This window comes from Hesperophylax consimilis, chromosome 11 (genome assembly GCF_061612785.1).
Source record: "Hesperophylax consimilis isolate HC1 chromosome 11, BYU_Hcon_1.0, whole genome shotgun sequence".
NCBI classification, from domain to species: Eukaryota; Metazoa; Arthropoda; class Insecta; order Trichoptera; family Limnephilidae; genus Hesperophylax; species Hesperophylax consimilis.
In genome coordinates, this window is record NC_142846.1 from 9,086,130 (window position 1) to 9,111,653 (window position 25,524).

General features: G+C 32.6%; 1 protein-coding gene across 1 annotated transcript in view; it reads right to left on the reverse strand.

Annotated features, from left to right (window-relative positions):
• The window catches only part of LOC149419752 (glutamate receptor ionotropic, kainate 1-like), a 494,564-nt gene extending 473,307 nt beyond the window's left edge, over positions 1-21,257 (reverse strand). The window contains exon 1 of the mRNA XM_089637538.1: positions 20,940-21,257. The gene's annotated coding sequence lies outside the window, so the exon portion shown is untranslated. The remainder of the gene's footprint in view (positions 1-20,939) is intronic.
• Between the last annotated feature and the right edge of the window lie 4,267 nt (positions 21,258-25,524).

Genomic DNA, 25,524 nt, shown 5'->3' on the forward strand with positions numbered 1-25,524 from the left:
AAAGTGGAATTTAAATTTCATATCATAACAAATTAGGTATTTATGACAGTTTTATTATAACATATTCAATTATCGCAGAAAAACGTCATTTTTGAATGAAAATCGAAAAAGTTTTTTTCCTAAATGTACAAACTTTCTACAGTAAGATTGAAAAATATTATCAAGAGAGCAGTTTCACTATTTGACAGTTATAATGATATTTTAAAGGTCAAACTCTCAATTCGAAAAATAAATTGAAAATCGTATTGACCTTGAAATTTCCGACTGAAATATCAGCCGTCATTTTGTCGGCTGCCCGATGTAATGCGACCATATTTTGCTTAAAGTTTATTTTTTTTAGCTTTTCATGATTCTTATGTAACGACTACGGTGATAAAAAACAAGTACATATCTTATTGACTTTTTGAAATATAATGAATTATACCTACAAACCTCCGCCAATTACTATTTTTTTTTTTAAACTTTTTATGATTCTTTATAGAACGACTACGGTGATAAAAAAACAGGTACATATCTTATTGACTTTTTGAAATATAATGATTTATACCTACAAAAACCTCCGCCGCCACCAATGTGACGGTTAGAGTCATTGAGCTGAGCTTGTTCACAATGTTTTTCATTCGAACTCGATCTGTACGTTGATTGGTCTCTATAGTTTGGTGTCAGTTACTAAAATTCTACTAGATATTTCAAATCACCGAATATTCGTTTTATTTGTGTTTTTGTAGATTATATTCTGCCAAATGTGTACCTAATTAAATAAAGTAAGCAATTTGATTAACTATTGTTTCATTTATTTTATATTTTACCAAAAAATTACATTCACATCTGATCAGCCGTCAATATGACGGTCGCGGTCTTTATAGGTATGTAGCAGCACCCGGTCGTTCTAGTGTTAAATGATGATAGATTACAGATTGTTTTTTTTCCGTTTCTTGATAAAAAATTGCTTTAAACACTATATTTTGTCGTTTATTTTAACTTTTTATGTACCATAGATATATACAACTTTAAACATGATAAAAAGAATCTGTCCTAATGAAGGTACAAAAAAATATTATCAAAATTCTTGTAAGTAAAAAACATTAAACTTTTGGGAAGCACCTTTTTTCAGTACGCAAATCCTAAATGTATTATTACAGTCGTAACTCCTTTACTGCCTTTCCTACTCGCGCTAAATTGATATTTTTACATTTTTCATGATATTTTCAGTGGCATTAAAATGACCCCCATAAAACACTGTTTTAGTACAGGGAAAGTGAGCATTTGTACGCCGCATACATTCGAATGTGGATATTAAAAATGCAACCCTTCGTATTTATCTATCCAATATTATTATATTTAGATGTTTAAAAATATTACACAAACTCCCAATATTGAATTATTATACTTTTAAAATGTACTTTCTAGTACCATCAAACATTCCTTAGTATAAATCAATAACATTTTTTTGTAACTTAATTCCAAAATTTGTAACATTTTGTCAAAATCTTTATAGCTCCGTAGATATATATATTTTATTTTTGTTGCAATATCAAAGTTTTTACATAATGTAGGTATAAAGTATTATATAAGTATAAATTAAATTTTTATTTCACAGTCCTCCTCACTAGGGTTTCCTGTTCTGAAGCGGACTATAGTTTTTATACTTTTGTATTTAGTTTCAAGTTGTCTTTACATTGTCTTCATAATGTTTGTATCTAAGTTGAATATCACTTTTTTTCTCTCAGCCATGTTTTTAATTTTGCTTTAAATATATTCATTTCAGTTATATTTTTGTTTGATTTGGTAGAGCATTGTATAATTTCGTAGAATAGAATTTAATATTTCTCTGCATAAAAGATGTGTTCAAACTGGGAGTAACGAGTATATTTTGGCTTATTGCTCTGGTTGTGTATCAATATCGGGCAGTGGAATATTCAGTATTTAGATATTTTTTTTTAAATTAAGCTTTTGTACATTGTAGACTTGGAAGTTTTCATATATTTCTTCACCGATTTCGATTCCAAGCTATTTGAAGCTTTTGTAGTGTGCTATAGTGGGACAGAGGAATGATAAACCTTACTATTTTGATAAATTCCTTGGCATGTATGTATTTTGAGAATTAAGTCATCCTACGTCATTGACTTTCAATTTTTTGACTTTTGCTGATAGGTTTTTTTTATTATTTTTTTTTGTGAAACCGCACAAGAGTCCCAACTGCTCCCAACCTTTTTGAGCCAGTGAGACCATGGCATCCCCAGTCGCGATATGTTGTGAAGCTGAAGGTAGTAGAGAGGGGAAGAAAAAAGGGAAGAGGACGGTGGGGACCTGGCTATTCAGAACAGGCCAAAGCTATTTCAAGCAATTTTTCTATTCTGAATGGTGGTCTTACACCAGGGTGATACTGAGAGTAGCTTCCACTCTGCAGCGTACCGCAAATATGCTAAATATTATTTAACTAACTAAGTAACTAACCATCACGCCGTTTCCCCGCAGGGGTAGGCAGAGAGGACGGACCGCCAAACAACTCGGTCTTGGCACACACTCCTTGCCTCATTCACATTCATACATCGTCTCATACATACTCTTCTATTGTTCTGACTCTTGACATGGCCCGACTCAAGTATCTGATTCACTTGGTCGTGCCATGTCTTCCTCGGGCGTCCCCGACTTCTGCTACCATTCACATTTGCATCGTATATTCTCCTTACACTCCTTTCTTCGCTCATTCGTAAATGAGTAAATTGTGAAATGACACAATTTAAACCCGCGACTTCCAGCTTGCTAGTGCAGAACCTTACCCCTCGACCACGGAGGCCATCAAAAGGTAGTATATATTACCTATGTTGGAAGTTTCTTATTTTTTTATAAATGTAGCTCTATGAACGGGTTAACGGGTTATGTTCTACTGCGTACCTACTAATATTTCGTTGAAACCTGTTCCATTACTAGAACGCGATAAACGGTGCGCGTAGACTGGATCCGGTAGTTTAAGGACGGGTGTTTCACAAAATTTGAACCATTCATTGAATTTATAAGTTAATTCTCAAGTTCTTTTTAAGCTCTGTTATTATTTCAATAAATATAATGTTGAAGTCAATAATTGGTACGAAAAGATACAACTCCTTTAATACGTTGTAATGATTTTTAAGATGTATTTATGCATTTCACGGTAATAAGAAAATTGTAAATAAACGAATAACGTGGCATCACCATTTTCCAAAGACTGGTTTGTGAATTATTGACCAGTTTTTACTTTATTTATCTTCAGCAATAATAAATCTCGTCCATTCGTCAAAGAACATGACAGAACATTACTGTAATGGTTTGGTTGTGAAATAACGATTATTTTTATTGAAAGTTTTTTTTTTTAAATGGATTTAATGATATTTTTGCATGAAAGGTAGAATGAAGTGAAGAAGATATAAAAAAACAAACAGGCTAAAAACAAAGTTTTTTTACATAATACATCTATTATAAAGAACATTAAAATGTCTTTCAAAACTTTGTTTTGACTGAGGATTGTACCTTCATCTCATTTACTGGAGCCAAATGTGTTGTTTACCTCGCCAAATGCAGATAGGATAGGATTAACATTTATTTCGTATATTAACTACTGTAATGTCATCCAACTTTAGAGAAATGCAGATATTTCCGCCTTTGTATAAATGATTGCGACCAAAGATGCATTGTCGTCGACAACGAGTCTATTTGCCGAATTTCAGCTTGATCGGATGTCAGGATGCGGGTTAATTTCCGCTTCCGAGATTTGCATTAATTTATTCTCGAAAACAAAAGTAAAATTCGAATAGATAAATTTAAAAATAAAGAGAAGAAACATGAGCAAAACAGATTTGATCCGATTCGCGATCGATAAATTTGCATGGATTACTAATTTCTAGAAAATGAAACCTACGAACAAAATATTTAAGAAAACGTTTGATCATTGATTATGACGAAGATTATTCATGTATGCGTGTAACTAAAGCAAGTAAAAGGTATCAGGATATAGTTACATAGGTGCAGTCACAGAATAAAGAATAACGCCTTGTGAACGTGTTTCGTGATCCAAATAGGCCAATCGGGTCTTAAATGTCCAATACAAAACTTTGTTTCAACATGACAACATTCAAATGAGACCGCATACTAAATGGTCTAGAACCCAAAGGTACAAAGTCAGTGGCGACGCTTGCTTCCATTCAAATTTGTATTAAAGGCACTTAAAGTTTTCTTCTTTATTTTACGGGGGCAGAACTTTTACAACATTTTGGTAGCCAGTATGGAAGGCCAATATATTTATTCTCTGAGATAATTGTATGCCCTAGAATTTTTGAGTACAGGCAGGTAAATAATCGATATAAATAACCTCCCTCACCTTTCTCTCTCCATCTTTTTCCCTTCCTGATACCTTCAGCCTCAAAACACAACTCAATTAGAAATGACGTAGTCTCACTGACTCCAAACGGTTTTAACGGTTGTCGTTACATTTTATAAATAACCTCACCAACTTTCTCTTCCCCATTTCCCGTTCCTAATACCTTCAGCCTCAAAACATACCTCAATTGTGGATATCGTAGTAACACTGGATCCAAATGGTTGGAACGGTGGGCGCTACATTTTCACGAAAAATTAAAAAAAAACTGCATAACTATTTTCTAAAGCTTTAAAGATAATTTAGTTTCTTTCCAATGTAACAAATAAAATAAAATCGTTATCCGAGCCATTTTAGTCCAGTAAACCGGCCAATTAGGATGGAGCCAGGCTTGTTCAACCGTAAACGGTAATTTAGTGGTTCGGTCACTTTATATTCGAACCAATTTATTTATTTGAACAAAGAAAAACAAAGAAGCTTCACAATCAGCTTACCGCAGAGGGTTGACTCCGGAACGAAAAATGAAGATTAAATAATATGTTACTGTACAATATACTATGGCTTCTTCATGGGTACTAACTCAGTGGCTACTCTGCTAACATCAAATCCAAATGGACGTACGGAAATATCGATTTGGTATTTAAAACCTACTTACATACTTATATGCTTACATAATAATATAAGTACGTACCTAGGTATGTACGTATTTTAGAATGTACAGCTAAATAGCTTTGATAATACATGGTTTTCCAATAAGAGGTGTTATTTTGATATTTAATCGTAAAAGATCAATGGTTTTGTTGCTCTTGTGGCACGTAGCGCCGTTTTGTTGAATATAAACATTGTCCAGATCAATATCATTCAATTCCGGCTATAAAAATTATTAATCATCTCTTGATAGCGCAATCCATTCACCGTAACTGTTGCTCCAGCCTCATTTTCTAAAAAGTAAGGTCCAATGACTCCGCCGGACAATAAACCGCACCAAACACTAAACAGTCATACGTTGAGGAAAAAGAGACTTTTCAACAATAATTTCTGGGTTTTCGGAGCCCCAGATGCAACAATTTTGCTTGTTGACGAAGCCACCGAGGTGAAAATGGGCCTCATCACTCAAGATGATTTGCATTTGATTCACTCAAGTGAATTTTAATAATTTCAATGCGTTGTTGAAACGTGTATCGTTCCATTTTTATTAATGGCGTAGTTTTAACTTGTCAAATGTTAAAAAATGACAGCTTTAAAAGTAACATCTACCGAAATAGCGGGCTATTCAAAATAACACCTCTTATTGGAAAACCCTGTATAATGGATCGTGTTGTATTCTGTAAATATGGAAGAAACCATTATCAAAGATAATATTATTAAAGTAAACGTTTTTAATTAAAGATTTTTTCAATTATTATTATTATTTTTTTTTAATTCCTTTATTTTTACCAAATTTTTACATTAATCACATACAATATTATATAAATCAATACGAATAATGGGAACCCACTAAGGCGCAGCCTGTGCGTGGGTAATATATTTAAGTTATTATATTATTGTACCTAGAAAAAAACAAACTGTGGGCATATAAAACAAAAACAAGATTACATTTTGTCTAAGCGGTTTGTATAAAAAGTGTTTACAATAGTGTATAGTGAAGTTATAAGTGTTTAGTGTAATATATGGTGAATATTTTATGAGAAACATAAATTGATACAAATTAAATAAAAATAATTTCAACTGCTGTATCGATTTAAATTGTATTTACAATGTAAGTTTATACAGTTACTTATTCGGTGTTTTAGATTACAAATTAAACATATGATTTATCTTTAGTAGTGTTTTACAAAACTGGTATGCATTAATGGAGTGCACAAGCGACCCGTTTTGTTTTGCTAATGCACTCAACACACACAAAGGCACGGTGCGACTTGTTTGCAATAATATCTTTGTGTTTTAAAGTAAGTTTTTTTTAATATGGATATTTTATCGGCGCGACTTTTTAATTATAATTTTGATTAATAGTCTTTGAGTAATTTTCAGCAGCACAGTGGAGGTTTTGTAGGCTCTTCCCAATGCAACAATGCCATAATAATGTTTTTTTCCTGGAAATGCATCGTGTTGCAAGCTCATACTACGAAACTTTGATAAAATTTATGAAAAAATTGTTATTTTTTTGTGCAGTTTACAAAACGTTTGCGTAAAGACTTCATTGTAATAATTATAATTGAGCCGCGCTGTGTCCGCTAATCTGTAAATTACAATTATTTTGAATTTACTTATTTTACGTTATTTGTTTATATTTCGTATGATAACTGGAACATGTTTCTAAATACATAACTACTGTTACTAGGCATGAACCTGGATTCTCTCAGATGTAATCCAAACACTTGAATTACGACTGGTAAAAGACAAACTACGATTAAATTCGACAGCCTCCGTGGTTGTGGTCAGCCTCACTGGTTCAAATACCACTTAAATAAACAACTATTTACAAGATTTTTTTTTGTAATACGACACAAGAGTCATAACAGTCTAGAGCCCGCGGGATAATTTAGTTCCCAAATGTGTGTTGTGAGACTAAAGGGGGTGCCGGGAGGTGGAAAATTAAGTAATGGTTGAAAGAACCAGTCTATTCAAAGTTGATCCATAAACACGACTAAAGCCATTTAGAAAAAATTTAAGGTAAAAAAGCGATTTTTTCTATGTAATGTTTTTAAAATGTTTATGCTTGAAATTTTAAGATGTAATTGGTTGAAATACCTATTTTTTTAAGTCACCTCAAAAGAACGCTCGTTTTTGTACAGTGTAGAGGCAAAGGAACCCGCCTTTACATTTTACTGTGTGTGTCGCTACACGGTTGGTCAGCTGTATGAGGCGGGTCAAGATAGGGCTGTAGGGAGGGATTTAATAATGCTGATTTTGAAGAGACCCGGACAACTTACCCAAAAACGACCCTGTTCTGAATACTGCTAGCTCCTTGATCCATTGAAATACCTATAAAACAGATTCAGCATGCCCAAATTGCGTATATACATTAGGAATGACAATCGGCCTGTTAAAAACGGATTGTCAATCAGACGAAACACCCTCCTTTGTATGGAATCAAGTTTTATGGGGCTCCAGCAAAGAGGTGGCTCCCAAATTCAATTGTTGGGCGTACTTGAAATTTTCATAGGGTCAACAATTGGTCACTATTGAAAAATCTGCTAGCACTAGAAAAGACGCCCAGTTCTTGAAAGCCAAATTACTTCGATACAGAATACAGTTACGCGATAAAATATGAATTCTGAAACCATCCATTTTGTTCTCTAAAGGTTCACGAGCCACGAAACTGATAAGCAAAAAACTGTAATTCGATAAAATCAAAATTGGGCGAGCGAATTGAATTGAATTATACCAAAGAGTCACTTCCAGACTAGGAATGTATTTCAAACAAACTCGAACGAGTTCTTTGGTGATTTTTAAGGTACTAGAAAATGTGTTCCGTGGGTATAACCTACTAAAAAAACCCTTGATGTAAACATCACTTTCACTTAAACTACCCCTTTGCCTTAAATTAAAGGGTCGGTGCCAGGCACTTTGGTTATGCTCGCCTTAGATCTAGGCGAGTTGAATATGCCACTTCCAAGGAATAAGTACTATGTGTGGGAAGCACATTGTTTGTGCCTTGAGTTCGCGCTACGACAATATTTATGTGACAACAATGTTCTCACGAGGAGGTGATGAAACTATTACGTACACCGCGTCACGCTGATGTGTTGAAGAGAATTGAGTCTCGCAATTCTACAACTGGACTTTCATAAGACAAGAATCCGCTATTTTGAAAGTCATAATATTCCAGACAGAATCTCCAAATTCTCTCAGTAAGAGCAATTATGTGGTATATAATAATATATCAGCATATGAATAGACCTAAATATATAAATAGACTGGACCACACTAACAATACTCGTTTTAAATGAATGACTAATCGTATTTAAGCATTTAAACAAATAGTACCATTGAATGCTGGACTACATAATACCTCATTGTTTAAATATGTTGCCTACCGAAATTTTATTACTAGTATTTTTTTCACATTAACTCCACACAAAAGGCCTTGAGGAAAATTATTTTCCTTAGGGCCTGTGCATCTTTGGAGATGCTGTGTGGAGGGTGTTTTTGAGGAGAAGAAGGAGTGAACGTGAATCTTGAAGAGAGCCTTGTTATAGGAGGTAGGAAACACGGAAGCCGGCAAATCGTTTCACAGCCGAGCTGTTGAATACTAGAACTAGTCATAGACTCGACCCGTTCTAATGTGACAAATATCAAGCGTGTACAAATGTTGCAAATACATGCATTGTTGTTTAATACTATTATCTCTAATACAAAAGATTTCTAGCTGCATACTTGTTTTATAGTTTCTATATAATGTTAATAGTCTAAATTTATTATGCATGTATCCATAAAAGATACATAAAAGTTATTTTCTATTAAATTTTATCCTCGCTGCAGTTAGACAAGGTAAATTTGACACAAATATCCATGTGGAAAGAAGTACAAATAGTATGGATGTATTAATTGATAAAGGATTTATTCATAAAACACACAGAATCATTCAATTAATAATCCTTTATTTCAAATTTCATTCGGTAAAAAGTGAGATTGGCGTACTTTTGAAGTTTCCACGGGAAATCGGTGCGTCTAATTATTCCAACACTTCAGAAACAATAATCTCGATCATCCAAACTGTGCTTTAATTATTCCATGTATTATTTTATGTCTGCCTGGCATTGTGGCACAAGTTGTGAACGAGTCGACTACATGTTTCAGAACTAAAAGCTATATTAATTTCTGAAAATTTATTCATTAGACAATTTTTTTTTAAATATAATGAACACAGAAACTCCACACAACTTGACACATGCATGTTTCCCCCGTCGACGGTTTACATAGTTCCCATGAGCACTTAGGGCATGAACCCTTTGTGCTATCTCCATAGACATTTAATTTAATAGACGAGCCAAGAAAGGAGAACAAACCATGAGTACGGAGCGTGGGAGGCGACGTGACCATCTCCCTTTCTGTCATTTGTCAGTAAATGAATCCGACAGCATTGTAATATAACCATTCGGTCCGCGAAAATACAATCTGCTTACGAATTACTATTTCTTTTTTACATTGGCTGCGTAAAAAAACTTGACTGCTAATCCTAAGTCAGGTAAACAAAACTTCGGGCTTGTTTCCAGATTGTTTTATTTTGTTACATTATTTAGCTATACACTGTTACAAATGTGTTATAAATTACCCACCTCACTCAATTTTAGCGTCGCTACGTCAGTCGGTTCGTTTAAAAACGATCATCCAGATCCCACAATCGACTGCGATGCAAACCTTTGCCTTACTTCAGCGAACTTTACTTTTATGCGTAGGGTCTGGTTATTTTAATGTGCGCTCTTCGGTGGTCAGTGAACGACTGATGTCGTAGTTCATTCAAAGCATTCTTGAACCATCCTGGTGCCAAAAATATGTTCACGTGGTTTACCTCCAGTTTGTCGAAATAATACCCAGATTTCATGTTAAGGCAAGTCTATTAATTTAAATGTCTATTACCATTACCATTTTACCCCATTCCTTTGACAGTAAATTGTTCCCTTTGAAATAGTCCAGCAGGGTTGTCATTCGATATTCAGCTATGTCTCCAGGTTTCACAACTAGTGTCTTCCCAGGTAGTTTAGCCTTGTTTCCTCCATGAAGAGACATCGGCATCATGCGTTAATTATTTAAGTATCTTCATATTTCCTGCAACGTTTTATTTATATTGTGTCTCCTTAGGTATTAGTGTCCCGTTAGTAGTTCTACCAGTTCCCTCAGTGAATACGAATATATAATTTAATTAATAGTGGGAAACCACCACGCGGGAGACGAAACATTATTTTTTTATTATTAATATTGGATAATTTGGATAAAAATACCGCCTAGCGGTAAGTCTATCTTTTAGTTCGAATATACCTGTCCGAATATTATGAATATCTATTCTATATTATTGCCTCTGTATGTTCATAAATCTGCCAGCTCCCACTTGTAAGACAAATACAGGGTTTTACAATAAGAGGTGTTATTTCGATATTCAATCGTAAAAGATCAATGGTTTTGTTGCTTGTGTGGCACGTAGCGCCGTCTTGTTGAAAATAAACGTTGTCCAGATCAATAACATACAATTCTGGCCATGAAAAATCTTTTACATTCACCGTAACTGTTGCTCCAGCCTCATTTTCGAAAAAGTAAGGTCCAATGACTTCGCCGGACCATAAACCGCACCAAACAGTCACACGTTGAAGAAAGAGAGGCTTTTCAACAATAAATCTTGGGTTTTCCGAGCTTCAGATGCGACAATTTTGCTTGTTGACGAAGCCACCGAGGTGGAAATGGGCCTCATCACTCAAGATGATTTGCATTTGATTCACGCAAGTAAATTTTAATAATTTTAATGCGTTGTTGAAGCGTGTATCGTTCAATTTTTATTAATGGCGTAGTTTCTACTTGTCACATGTTAAAAATGACAGCTTTAAAAGTAACACCTACCGAAATAGCGGGCTATTCAAAATAACACCTCTTATTAGAAAACCCGTAGTACAATAAATAATAATGCTGATTTTTTTACATTAGCTCATAAGGTCTGCTAGGGACACAAGTATGATGTGAGGTTATGAATCTGGAATCAGTGTGTCCTCAAGGACGGACGTATGAATCCATTTCTCCCACTGTGGTGCAAGGCGATGGGTCGATAGAGTCCTGTTGGAGAGGTCAAAGGATCTCTCGATCACCCGTCAGTAGGTGAACAGACGCATCCGCCGTCAAATCCTAAACAAACCTCACCCCATAAATCACGCACCTCTGCGTACAGTAACCAAAGGTAGCGAACCACTTTGAGTGACATATAGTATTTGTGTCAGTTATCCAATAATTACTCCCAAGGTCATAACCATACCCGCTTCCTTAATTGATAATTACATTATTATATTCGGGTTATTCAATATATTTTCTCAGAAAAATATGTTACAACTCTTTAAAGCACATTGAAATAGTACAAAATGTGTTAAAAACACATTTTATATCGTGACTATAAAATAAATTGAAACAACATTCATTCTTAAAAACAAATGTGTTTTTAAAAGCTTCAATTTTGCTTTGAAAATGTTATCGTTTCACTTTTGCTTGTTTGTAGTGGATTAATTAATTATTTCATTATTAGGCGTAACCTTTTCGGTTTATCGTGAAAGTTGAGAGAAAATATAATTAATTAACAAAGCTTTTACGTTACACCTTATTTTCAGCAATGTAGGCGATATTCGTGAGCTGAATATTTAATATTTGCCATTCAAAGTTTGGGCCGATAGTTTCAGCCATTAAAACAATATCTGAAATATTAGAATTTTACAAAGTCATTATTGTTAAGGTTATGTTTTGAATTTTAATTAAATTCAGTAATATAATTACCAATCTTTTGAATTTCTTTAATTTATTGATGACTTTATAATGGTTATGATAAAACTGTTATTAGTTTTGAGTTAATTTTATTACCGTCCTTGCTTATTTTATTAAATACATTACTTATTATCTTACAAACGATGCTTGAATAAAAAAAAATGTTTTATAGATCTCAAAATATAATTTAATGTGCATAGATCTATTTTGATTATTGACTGAGCGTAACAATGTCCATTTTAACTCGATCGTTTAGCATTTCTGTCTTTAAATTTGTTTGTGCATTCCGTTTCTATTTTCGAAAATATTCTGTTTTAAATTTATTATTCAAGCAATCCTTACTTTGACTATGGTTCAGAAAAGATTCTTTTTTCAAATTTTAAATCTGAGTATTTATTTGCATTTTTTCGATATTACGGTACCTACGTGATAAAGAACTTTCCTTGGACAAATTGTATTATTCCTTATTTGAAATTTTAAGTTGGGAGAAAAATTAGGTTTTGATTTATTAAATAAGAGGACATTACTAACATTTAACAGTAATCATGATTAAGAGAAGTACTTGTGTATATTTTAAACACCCGTTTACGGAGATCGTCGAGAAAACGGTTACTAAGTCTATCACGTATGATTTATAATTTTCCACGATAATTCTTATTACATAATATTTATGTATCTATACAATATTAGATATCCTTAGAATGAATTTAAAAGCAAAAAAATATTATTTTGATGGGAGTGACACATCATTTCTAATAAAAGTATGATGCGTATCATAATTTCGTGTTTTTGGAACAGTTTGTCATTATTCGCCGATGCCTCAGTAATATTAATCCAATACTTAATTATATTGAGTTTCCTTTTTTATTAGACCAGCCAACAAATCAACAATTTAGCTGTTTGCCGAAATAATTTTTTTTTATATTCGTTATTATTTCTAACCCAACCCTAGAACTTGTACTAAATTTGAAACGAGTGACGGGTCTAATACAAGCAAACTCAAAAGCAAAAGAGATTTTATTTTTTACTACATTGTATTTTCAGACATCAATAACAGGCATTTAAATAATTTCAACATTAAATTAAAACATTCTCATTGGTTAGTTGTATACAGGATGTTAAGGGACGTAGGTACTTGACATACTTTATTTAACCAGTGATTCCTTACATTTTTGGAGTAAAACAGTGTTAATGAAATTTTGGTCTCCGGTGACATTTTGATGTTTTTTCAAAAATAAAAAATATTAAAATCTTCAACATGTCGACACTGGTAACTCACCAGTTTATCTACGAATCTTCCTAGATTTAACCATTTAGTCCAAATTCTGACATCCTCCGCGGTCGAGATTTGAAGTTCTCAACTAGCAAAATGTTGGACGCTGGTTCAAATCCCGACGTGCGCAATTAATTTTTATTTGATTAATTTGTGTTATTTCACAAATTACTCATTTAAAGTAATATATACATTCTGTATGATTTGAGATTTTTACGGCATAAAGTATTATAGTGATTTGTTATTGGGGTATTATGCCGCGTTGCGCTACCTCCTTCTTTAGTCAACGTTTCGGACAGCATTGCAATGTCCATCATCAGGGCAGATGTGTAATTTTGATCTTAAAGATCAGTTAGCATCATCAAAAGATGATTTTATATATACTAATGTGAATAACGCACAAGAATCTCAACAACCTGGAGCCAGTGAGACTATGGCATTCTCAATTTGGGAATATTGCGAGACTGATAGGACCGGGAAGAGGTTAGATATGGGATAGAGGAAGGTTGGGGAGTTCTTGGCTGTCCAGATATTGTTAATGAGAATAGCTTAAACCATTTCGAGCAACGCTACGGTAGTCTTCACTGAAAGTATTTATCACTAAATATGAGTTCGAAACTAGTTACTTATCTATTTGTATCATTTACTTATGATGAAGTCAGAAACGATATCAAAATTTAAACAAATAAATTTATTTGGCTTGCGACATAAATTTTAGGAAACGGGATCATAATTCGATCGAATATAAGCGAATGACCCATCTTGTGTATAATATCTGAACGGTTTGTATGTAGGTAATATTTATTCCAAAATCACAGACTCTTGCCAAAACTGCCATCAGGGTCAGTGGACAATAAATTTTGAAATTTATTCATTAAAATGCAATGCAGCAAAACGCGATTGCGAGTTATTTGACTGCATACTTTTGCACAATTAAAATAATTGAATGGAGCACTACTTTGACGCCCGGCATAGTCCAGTGGTAACGCATTGGACTGCCATTCCGAAGGTCGCGGGTTCGAACCCGGCGTGCGCAAATAAATTTTATTTGATTAATTTGTGTTATTTCACAATTAATTAATTAAAATAATATATAGTATATTTGCGGCACGTTCCAGAGTGGAAGATACTACCAGTATCGCCCTGGTGTAAGACCACCATTCAGAATTGAAACGTTGCTCCAAATGGCTTTAGCCGTGTTTAGTGACTAGATCTGAATAGCCAGGTACTTCCCCACCTTCCTCTTTCCCTTCCCCACTTACCTTCAGCCTCACAACATCCCCCAATTGGGGATGCCATAGTCTCACTGGCTCCAGACGGGAGCAGTTGGGACTCTTGTGAGGTATTCACCGTAAAAAAAAAAAAAAACTTCTTGAACTTTAAAAGTATTTAATTAATATGGAGATGTATGACTCTAGTTACAAACTATGAATACCGTTAAAGATGTGTGGAAGATTTAAAGTTTATGATTTTTTTATTCATTCTGATCGTTGCAGTAAAAGTGTGTATTTTTAATATATTCATTCATAATTATATACTTATTTAAAAAAAAACAACATAAGCCGAAATGGTTCCAACTGGCTACAACGCCATCGATTTCACGAATAGCACATTTTGAATCATTATGGAAAATTTATTCATCAAGTTAAAAATAAAATAAAAATATCTTCGTTGACTTTTTTAGATTAAAAAAAGAGTATTCATATTTCATTGCTCAGAAAGATGAAAAACCTCATTGTAAAAAATGTATTCTTTATCATTACGGAAAATGTAATGAAATAAATAATAAATCCTATCTCATCCTTATAAACACTGATTTTGAAAAAAAAATACTTTTTTATTTTTTTAAAGTTAGACAAACATTCCCGAGTTACGAATAACCTGAAAATATTTGAAAATCTTTTACCACCACCACAGTAAGCAGAAAATGTTGCTTGTGTTGTGATGGAGGATTTAGCCAGCCGAGGAATTGAATATACTACGCCAGGGTGGGACTCAAAAGCCTCAACACAGCTACCGACCGGTCAACATTTATGTTACAAAAATAGATAACGCCAAATAAACATACTTTTTTATAAGGAACAAATTGAAACGTTATATAAAAAAGAGTTTTTTTTCTTCGAAACCAGAATGATTCGTTGTATTTTGTAAAATTTATCCAAAATACATTAAATGTGACATCTGTGAGTTACTTTTAATGTAAATATGGATTGTTTGCACATTGTCAGGCGTAAGTAGCACACTTTAATATATCGGTATTCGGTTCCAGGAATTCTTTTGGCATGAAGGAATATGCAGAGAAGCAGAAACTTTCTAATTTATGAACCGGTAAGTCTACAGTATCAGGCAGTGGATTGTTTCGGAAGTCGGGTAAGTTGACCTCTTTTCGACTTTTGACGACCTGAACTATAGACTAAGGCATAGAAAGAGAGTAGTAGAGAATAATGGATGAGAGGATGTGATTTCTTTACAAGTCTCCCAATTGCTTGGAGCCACCAGAAATATGGTAATTCTAACTAAGCGGAATATACTCTCAGTATCGCCCGGTTGAAAACCACACTCAGAAAAATTGTGGTGAAATAAAATATTGCTAATTTTTCGTCAATTCTGTGAATTCCTAACAAGTAAAACGCGTATGTATTATGAGGATGGCAGAACACGTGTTAATAAAAATACTAATATTGTCATATTTTATCATTAGATTAATTAGGAACAGAATGCCTGCATCGATTGCCATCACGTTTTTAAAAGGATTTCATAAAATCAGCCTCACCCTTTTTTCTCCTTTCACCACATTGAGAATTGAAATTATGGTGAATTATTGGTGAACCGTTCTGGATAGCTAAGTACTTTCTCACCTTGCCTTTCTCCGTCTCCTCTCCACTATCTTCAGCCTCACAAAATACTCTGAATTGACTGGCTCTATATGGTTGGGAGCAGTTTCGACTCTTGTGCTGTATTCACATAAAAAATATAAATGGGGAATGTTATGAGATCGAAAGAAGTGGGGAAAATATGAAAATTCGAAATATAATATAGGATCTATATTTACGACACATTCTAAAATGTTAGATAATCTCAGAATCGTCCTTGTAAAAGACAAAATTCACTCAATTCACTCACAACATACCTACTCCTTTTCCAAATACAAAACAATGTTTGAGACCTCTTCACAGCTTCTTGAGTTTTTTTTATTAGTTGCGTTGCCTGCAAACTCCTTCAGCATTTTCTATTACATTTTCATCTCTATTACACTTTCAAATTTATCTCATTCCTCTATTCTGGATTATTTGGAGTTTTTTAAGCTATTAGTTGTTGCCTGCAAACTTCTTAAGCATTTGCTGTTTTGATGAATCTTTATTACTCTTCAAAGCTTGTTTCATTCCACTGATCTTGATTACTTGGAAAATTTTTAAGCTATTAGTTATTGCCTGCAAACTTTTTTAGCATTTGCTGTATTGATTTATCTTTATTACTCTACAAACCTTGTCTCATTCTTCTGATCTGGGTTACTTAAAGTTTTTTTAAGCTATAAGTTATTGCCTGCAAACTTCTTTAGCATTTGCTGTTTTGATTTTTCATTATTACTCTTCAAAGCTTGTATCATTCCTATGATCTGGATAATTTTAAGTTTTGTTAACCTATTGGGTTGTCTGCGAACTTCTAAATGATATTTGTTTTAGAAAATAGAAAAGGACTGAAAGAACCTAGACCATAAATATTTGTGTCCCTTTTAAATGGACGAACTATGAAACAAGAAGTAGGTACCTACTCTACACAAGACAAGAAAAAGTTTTGATACTTGATTTTAGCTGTATATGTATTTACTTCATGTAATAATGTAAAATTTTGACCTCGTATGGAGAAACCACAATATTTCAATAACCTTTGGCTAAATCCTCTTCTAAATATAGAAGAAAATGTAATCGAGGTCTGAAAATGACACCCGGTTCATTGATCATTGACCATTTCCAAACTCATATTCAGCACCTTTTGAAGCAACTCTCAATTTTGGCATTATTAGGATTTCGAAAGCAGGAAAAAATCCAAAAATCATTTGATTTTAAAGTATTTGTAAGCTTCACTTAGGATCACATTTGCAAAGTTGTGTGTTTTTGTTTGTGTAGGTTAGATTCGTTTATGTAGGCTATATTGATTAGTGTTGGACTGATTATATAAAGTGAAATCATGATGTGTAGGTTTATTAATTGTTGAAATTGAACAACGTCTAAATATAAAAATTGTATTGAAAAAACCAAGAGATTATCCAAAACACCTAATATTTGAAGAATTTAAAGTATTAAAATTTAATGATCTTGTCCGAAAGAACATAAAAATTCAAATAATAAAAGAAAAACAAAATCAAAGCTTTTCGAAAGTCGTACTAGTCAAAAACACAAAAATGTAACACCACTTTTGTTCAACATCATTACATATATCTAGGGAAAAATACTTACAGCCTACCTGAAAATATCAGAATAAGAGAAAACGATATACTTAAAATACCAAAATTATAAAACTATCACCTTAATAACTTGTAATTTTTTTTTAATATTTATATTTCCTTAAATCATAATTAATTTAAAACACTAATATTCTTCATCTTGATGCTCACCACTCTTCTAGAAACAAGCACCAGCATCTATAGAAGAGAAATAATAAAAATAATCAAAAGCGGTGAAAACTAATTATACGAATTATTTTAGTTAACATAAATAATTATACTCTGTAAATCGATTAATAATTTAATTTAACAACAAAAAAAAAATATTAAAAATTTTAAAAAACTTACGTTCGTTTATAGATAGGTACTTGACCTTATTTTTTCTCGTTTGTCGGAGAAATGGAAATATAATGTAAATTAAAAATTTTACTGAAGAAGAACATAATGTGGAAAAATATTTTTTTACTATCAAAATAAAATCATTTCTTTTAAAATAACTACGTACTTACATTACATAGATAATAGCCATAACTTATGAAAAGAATCTATTATGTGATTAGATTCACAAAACGGGGAGTGAAGAAAATTATATTGCAGGGTGTGCCATTAGAGCGCGTGGTTGAAGTAAATTAAAAATAATTTTATTAAAACTCCCACAAGATAATTTTCGCTTTCGGGTTCTGTATTAAAGTAATAAAAAACAAAGTGGATATTAAATTCGAGTGGACAATTTCCATGGCAAGGCGGTTAGTTCTTCGGTTCATAGACCAAATATCACAGGTTGTGTACCGGAGGGACAAAATTAAAACGTATTTAAAGTGAGGGGTTTTTTTGCAAGCTCGTGCTAGGGTCGATGCTAATATTCATTTCACCCAGGTTAATTGCACTACAGTATCCGTGGTCGTGGGGTAAAGCTCTCGACTAGCAAGTTAGAGGTGGCATTTTCATTTGATTAATTACTCATTTATAATAATATGTAGAATATACACCGGTAGGTGGCCGAGTTAACATGGCGTTTGGGTCCCACCCAGGCGTAGTGTGTTCAATTCCTTGGCTGGCTAAGTCCTCCATCACAACACAAGCAACATTTTCCGCTTACTGTGGTGGTAGTAGGAGATTTTCAAATATTGTCAGGTTATTCGAAACCCGGGAATGTTGTCTTTCTTTTAAAAAAAATTTTTTTTAAAAAAATGTATTTAAAAAAAATATTTGAGGCACGTTTCAGGGTGGAAGATACTCTCAATATCGTACCGGAGTGTGACAACCATTAAGAATTCAAACGATGCTTTAAATGGCTTCGGTTGTGTTTGGTGACTACATCTGAATAACCAGGTACTTCCCCACCTTCCTCTTGCCTACTTCCTTCCCCTCCCCATTATCTTCAGCCTCACAACATACCCCAATTGGGATGCCATAGTCTCATTGGCTCCAGACGGTTGGGAGCAGTTGGGACTCTTATATATATATATATATCTAATCAATTTTCCACCTCCTTCGGTTTCATGACAATCCCCATAACAAAGAAGCTATTATAGTACTGCTTACTTTACGAAAATGGAAAACAAATGTAAAATTTTACGTTAAAATTTTTTATGATTTTTTAAATGTTTTTTACACTTAGATCCAGTTATTTCACTGAATTTTAATAATTCACCAAATTTAAAAATTAGTTTTCAATACTTGTGAAAGTTCTGTTCATATTTTATGATTTCGGTCCAGTTGTTTTACCGAACTGAAATTGAATAGAACTTTTACAGAACTAGAAAATTATCGTCAAAATTTAATGAATTTTTCAAATTCGGTGAAATAATTGACGCCAAGAAACAATTAAAAAAGTGCAATATTACAGTCTAACTCCAGTTAGAATTTTTTTCCTTTGGCACTCTTCGATGAAAAAATTTAAAAAAAATAATAATTGTACCATATACGTTCAATTGCGCGAAATATAGATTCATTAAAATTAATATATTATATAGTTCACTGCACTAGGTAAAAGACTAGTCATGTTCACTTTTTGCACCACCTACGCAAACGTTATTATAAGCGACAAAACTGTACAAGCCAAAGAACGCGAGAACAGTGACACAACAAGGGCCACACGCTTGGGGTGGTAACGGAAGCATTAATCATCACTGTTACAATTAACAGCATTCTAACCGGAAAGTTTCTAACATATTATTGTTCTAGAATTACACAAAATTATATATTATTATTCTTAAAATGAGAGATCTCAGTAATAATATAGAAAAAATTGACAATAGTAAACTTTAGGAAAGAAAATTTTTCAATTAATATAAATATAATTGGTTTTAAATATCGTCTTAGTGACGAACATATTTTCTTGACAGCTGTAAAAAATCATAAATTCAAAACCTTTAGATAAGCAATGTGAATTAAATGAGAAAGCATTTTTATTCATTTTAAAATCAATGATTGGATTCATCCAATGATCTGTACGAGGTTTTATATCAAACTTTAGAGTATGTAAATAATTAACAGGTTTTTGTAATGCTTTATTTATGCTGTCTGTTTTATTTTCACTCTCGCTTTTTACAGGATAGTGGGTATTTAGGCACCAAAAGTATTTTTTACCAAGGTGTCATCAAATATGTAATGTTTGAAACTCCTCGAAACATTAAAAAAATATCATTTTTATTTTTAACTTTTGAAATTGATTTAACATTTTGTATTGTATTGTGACAAATACTAGAGCAATATCATTTATTCGAGCAATGAAAAAGCCTACACAAATTCAAATGCTTCAACAATTTTTTAAGTTGTTTTTACTTTTCGGAAAATGTACAAAACACTTTTTTTTCAAAGCTCATTAAATATAAAAAAATATATATTTTTATTTTCTTCATGTTCCCGTCACGTTTTACTGAAATTACTGAAAAAATGTTTTATTTCAACGTTTTATGTCATAACGATATCGTGCAATGTGACCATAATATTATTTGTTATTTATGAATTTGATGCGTTTGTTTTATGTCTTACCCTTCTAACCATCGCTTCGTTTTCACGCAAAAAGCCTTTGAATGAGGGTGCCAAGATTCGTATTTGGACATCAGCCAAGTTTTATAGTATTATTTGTCATATCTCGAAAAGCACTGATTTAAACAATTCATTTATTTTTACAATGCCACAAAATATTAAATCAAAAACATATTTTTTACACTGACTTAAAATAATCAAACAAGCAAACTTTCATTCGAGATTACAATTATTTATAAAAAAAATTTCATGTGTTTTTTAAAAAAAAAGCAAGAATTCACTTGTTTTATGTGTAAACAATATTTTTGCGGTATGATACAATAGTGAAAAAATCATTTAAAGTGACGTTTAATATATCTTGTTTTGCTTGTAAAATGAATTCAACACGTTTGTAAATATATGAAGATTCTTACCACTTTATATAATCATTAATGTGATGACTCCAACCAAAACTGGGCACTTTGTCAATACACTGAAATCCCAAAAAATCACATAACCTCAAAAGATGCCACTAGAGATATCGCCTATGGACAGCGAAAACACAACCTTAAAATGTGAATCCTTTCAAAAACCTTTGACTCGCCGTAAGCCCGATTAAAATCAATAATGTTCACAGAGTCACTTGCAGAATACGCGAAAACTCGAAATTTTATTTCAGATCTCATGGATAAACACTGGTGGGTAGGATCTGGTGATTTGTCGAGTATTTTCACTGCATTCGATAGAGACACGCGCGCGTGCAGCCTCCGAGAACGAATGGACCCAGCGGTGAAGCCTTAAATGAGTTGGGGTGGTTTTGGCGCATGCTCGGTGCGGCTAGTCGGTAGGGGTGGGTGTGGTGAGATTCACTGTGCGTATCTGAATTTTCATCTCTCATAGACGGTGAGACGCCTTCGTTTGGACCAGTGATGAAAGACATTACTTAGCCGGTCAAGTTCTGGAGGCTGGACGGAATAAATTACACTTCGAGACTCAACTACTGAATTCTTGCTCGCTTTGAATCAACGATTGATTTATTATTATATGTATTAAAAACCAAGTAATTGACAGAAATTTTCGACAAATGTTATCAATTTCAAAATTGAATTAAAAAATGAGAAGTTTTTTTGTTAAAATTTAGAATTATGACAATAAAACGGGAAATTTTCTGTTTTCATTTGTTTTCTGAAAATTCGGTAAATGTAAGCCATGGCGTTTAAAAATTTACGCAAGTGCTTTATTATCGTTTTACTAAGTTATGGAAATTGTTTTCTATTTTAAAGGTCATTTCCATCATAAGTTATAGAGCTTTGAAATATTAACTTGAAATGAAAAAGAATGACCGGAGAGTATTTTATTGCTTCCATATTTTAAGCTTCTGTAAGTCTGGAAGGCTATTTTATTTTATAAAATATCAATTATTCATTTGCATTCATTTGCAAATGGCTTCACAAAAGCGCATGAATAATAACTATGTACTTCCCTTATATTATTACCACTACTTCACTAATAGCTTAGAAAACAGTATTTCTATATCATAATTTTTCTTTTCTTGTTATTATTTTCCTGTTATCTGAGCATTGAGTGAAAAAAGAAATGTTTTAAAAAGCAGGAGATTTCCTCAAATATTTTACAAAAAGAGATTTGCGTTAAAAAATATAGACATATAATGTTTCCATTTCCTGCAAAATGCGTACAATGAATGTCTATGCAGAGTTTGTAGGCCTCTGTTTATGTGTGACATTAATAGTCGAGAAATAAAAGAAATTGTGATTTATGAAAAGAAATAACTCACTTGACAGATCTTGAAGGTCGAAATTTGGATTAAGTTGAATTTATAGCAGAGCTATTAGATAATTTTTTAGAGCTTCCTCAGTAATTTGCATAATACATTTACAACGATTTTTCTTCGGACTTACTCTACCACTAGATTGGTTTAACATTAGATGAATTAACGTTGTTTTTAAGTCAATTATTTTCAAGATCACCTTACAATTCTTTTTACTCTCTACTAATTATTCTGCTTTCTACTAAGGTGAAATTATAGCTTGTGCAAAATGGTAGCTTCCAAAAAATTTAACCGACGATGCCTAGACGCGAAACTAAATCTTTAGACCAATGATTACTAACGGGGGCGGTAGTGGCCTCAAGGGCAAATAGGGGGCGGTGAATGGCTATGAGTGCGCGGTGAAGGGCTGAATTGGCGGTTAGGAAGTTTAAAAAAAAAATTGAAATGAATTTAAATATGTCGACGGTACACCATTACCAGAATCGTGCATTTGAACAGTTTAATTTGGAATTGGGTATTTTTGAAGCATTAATAGTATTTTTGTTGATATTTTGATAATTTTGTTTTAAAAAACTTTAGATTAAATTTGATAATATTATTATTAAGTTCTGCAAGTGTTTTAGTTTTTTATTATTGTGACAGCTGTTTCGGCTTACAAGGCCATTTTCAAACTGTGGTTAGTCCACATTAAGACGAAGTATTTATACTATTTCAAATGTAAATTTTTTTGAAGGTGCATACATTGATTTATTACTGGTTACACCGATGACATGATCTATTGTTGGTTAAACCAATCTATGTTTTCCCCTCAGTAAATGGTAATGAGTTCTTAATTATTTACTAATGACTTTATTGCTATGAATTATTTGGGTGCATTATACTGCTTGGGTTTTGTGAAAATACTGAGAAGTGGTGAGTAAATTATTTTCCGTACTTTATTAATTAGTGTTAAATTTGGGTCATTCGTTATGACCCAAATTCGTTATGACCCAATAACGGCTATGAGGCAAATAACATTGAAAAAATAATAAAAAATAAGAAATATAAAAATAAAATCAATTTAATATATCCGGTAAATAACAAAAATATAGAAAAATTTGCATGTCTCGAATTCCTCGGCCCAATATCTGAAAAAAATGCAAAAGAAATTAAAAAATGTGGTTTAAATATAGCTTTTCGAACAAACAATAATTTAGGAACAAGCCTTAAAAACTCTAAAAGTAAAATCCCTATACTCAATAACAGTGGCATATATGAATTAAAATGTGACCACGCCGATTGTAACGCCACTTACATCGGACAAACGGGGAGGGCATTCTCAACTAGATTCAAAGAATATATACGATGTTATAATAATAAAAACACATCCTCAAAATTCGCAGAACATCTCTTGGTGAATAATCATACCCCACTTAACAACAAGGGTCCTAAACCATTGCATATAGGGAAAAAAAGGGCATTAGATTAAATTTACTTGAACAATTAGAAATCAATAAACGAACGAATGACCCAAATTTAACACTAATTAATAAAGTACGGAAAATAATTTACTCACCACTTCTCAGTATTTTCACAAAACCCAAGCAGTATAATGCACCCAAATAATTCATAGCAATAAAGTCATTAGTAAATAATTAAGAACTCATTACCATTTACTGAGGGGAAAACATAGATTGGTTTAACCAACAATAGATCATGTCATCGGTGTAACCAGTAATAAATCAATGTATGCACCTTCAAAAAATTTACATTTGAAATAGTATAAATACTTCGTCTCAATGTGGACTAACCACAGTTTGAAAATGGCCTTGTAAGCCGAAACAGCTGTCACAATAATAAAAAACTAAAACACTTGCAGAACTTAATAATAATATTATCAAATTTAATCTAAATTAAATTTATAAAAAAAATTAAATGGAGTTCTACGAATTAAACACAAAAACCATAAATAAAAAACTTTAATTTAGAATCCATCATTTTACGGTTATACAATGAAAATTCATCTAACTCCATTATTATAGTAAAAAATAAGACTTGCGCAATGATGGGGACTAAACTAGTAGAGGATCAAACCCGCAACGCCTGGGCGAATGGAAAAAAAATCATTTGCGGCGTTTTTTTCCGTGTACACCGCCATAATATAGTTAATGGAGAGATAAGAGAGGGGGGGCGTTGAAGAAAAATATTCTTGAAAAGTGGGCGGTGTGCCAGATAAGGTCTCCTCAGTGAAAAACTGAATTAATGACTTTATTTGATGAGTATTTTAAAAAATAAATCTCAATATTTAATAAAGTATTCCTCTTCAGTACCGAACTCCTCAAAGTTAATATATTTACTGTTTTTTTATACCGTAATTGTCACATTATCTAGCGATTCCGTTCATTCAATTTTGCTATTGACTTGCCTACAAATGGACAATGAACAATATCAGCGGGAACATAACAAGTCAATTGGTTTAATTGTTGGCAGATGAATTATCTAAATGCGTTTAAGATTAACGATTGATTTTATTCATTAATTTCATTCATTTAACATATATATCCAGCTAACCATTAAAAACACCCTAATATAATAGAACTCCCTTCTTCTTCTGGCGTTAGTAAGATTAGATTGTTAGTATTAATTTTAGTTGTAAATTGCTAAATATGTGAATACTCGTATATACGTCATTAAAATAGTAGTTATAGGCCGTAAGTCACTAGATATAAGTCTTAGAGATAAGTCAGTAGTTCTAGTATTAACTATTTAAGAAATATATTTGTACAGCGCCCTTGGGGTGATTTCTCACGAAAACGGCGCTATATAAATTAGCCAAATATTATTAAATTATTATTATTAACTTATATCAGGTTTAGCTAATTAGAAGCAAGCAAACTCAAATGGTACAATATGTCCAAATTGCACCGTAATGAACGTGGCGCAATAATTGTTATTATGATGAAGTTGTTTAGATAACTGTGCTCACAGGATGAGCTCAGCTATCTAAATAGTATATATATTTAATTATAATGAAAACTAAAGACGTACTTGTTAATCCAGGATGGTAAGTAAAGCGATTCTCAGAACGGTTTAATTTTAGAGGCAAATTCAGTCATCATTTTCGTAGAGTTTGTCTTAGCCTTATTTAGAACTGAATGTGGTACGGTAAAACCCTTAAAATCACAAAATTAAAACTTTACAGGAGACGATAAAAATGATTATTTACGCATTCGTAAATATAATTTAAAATCTTG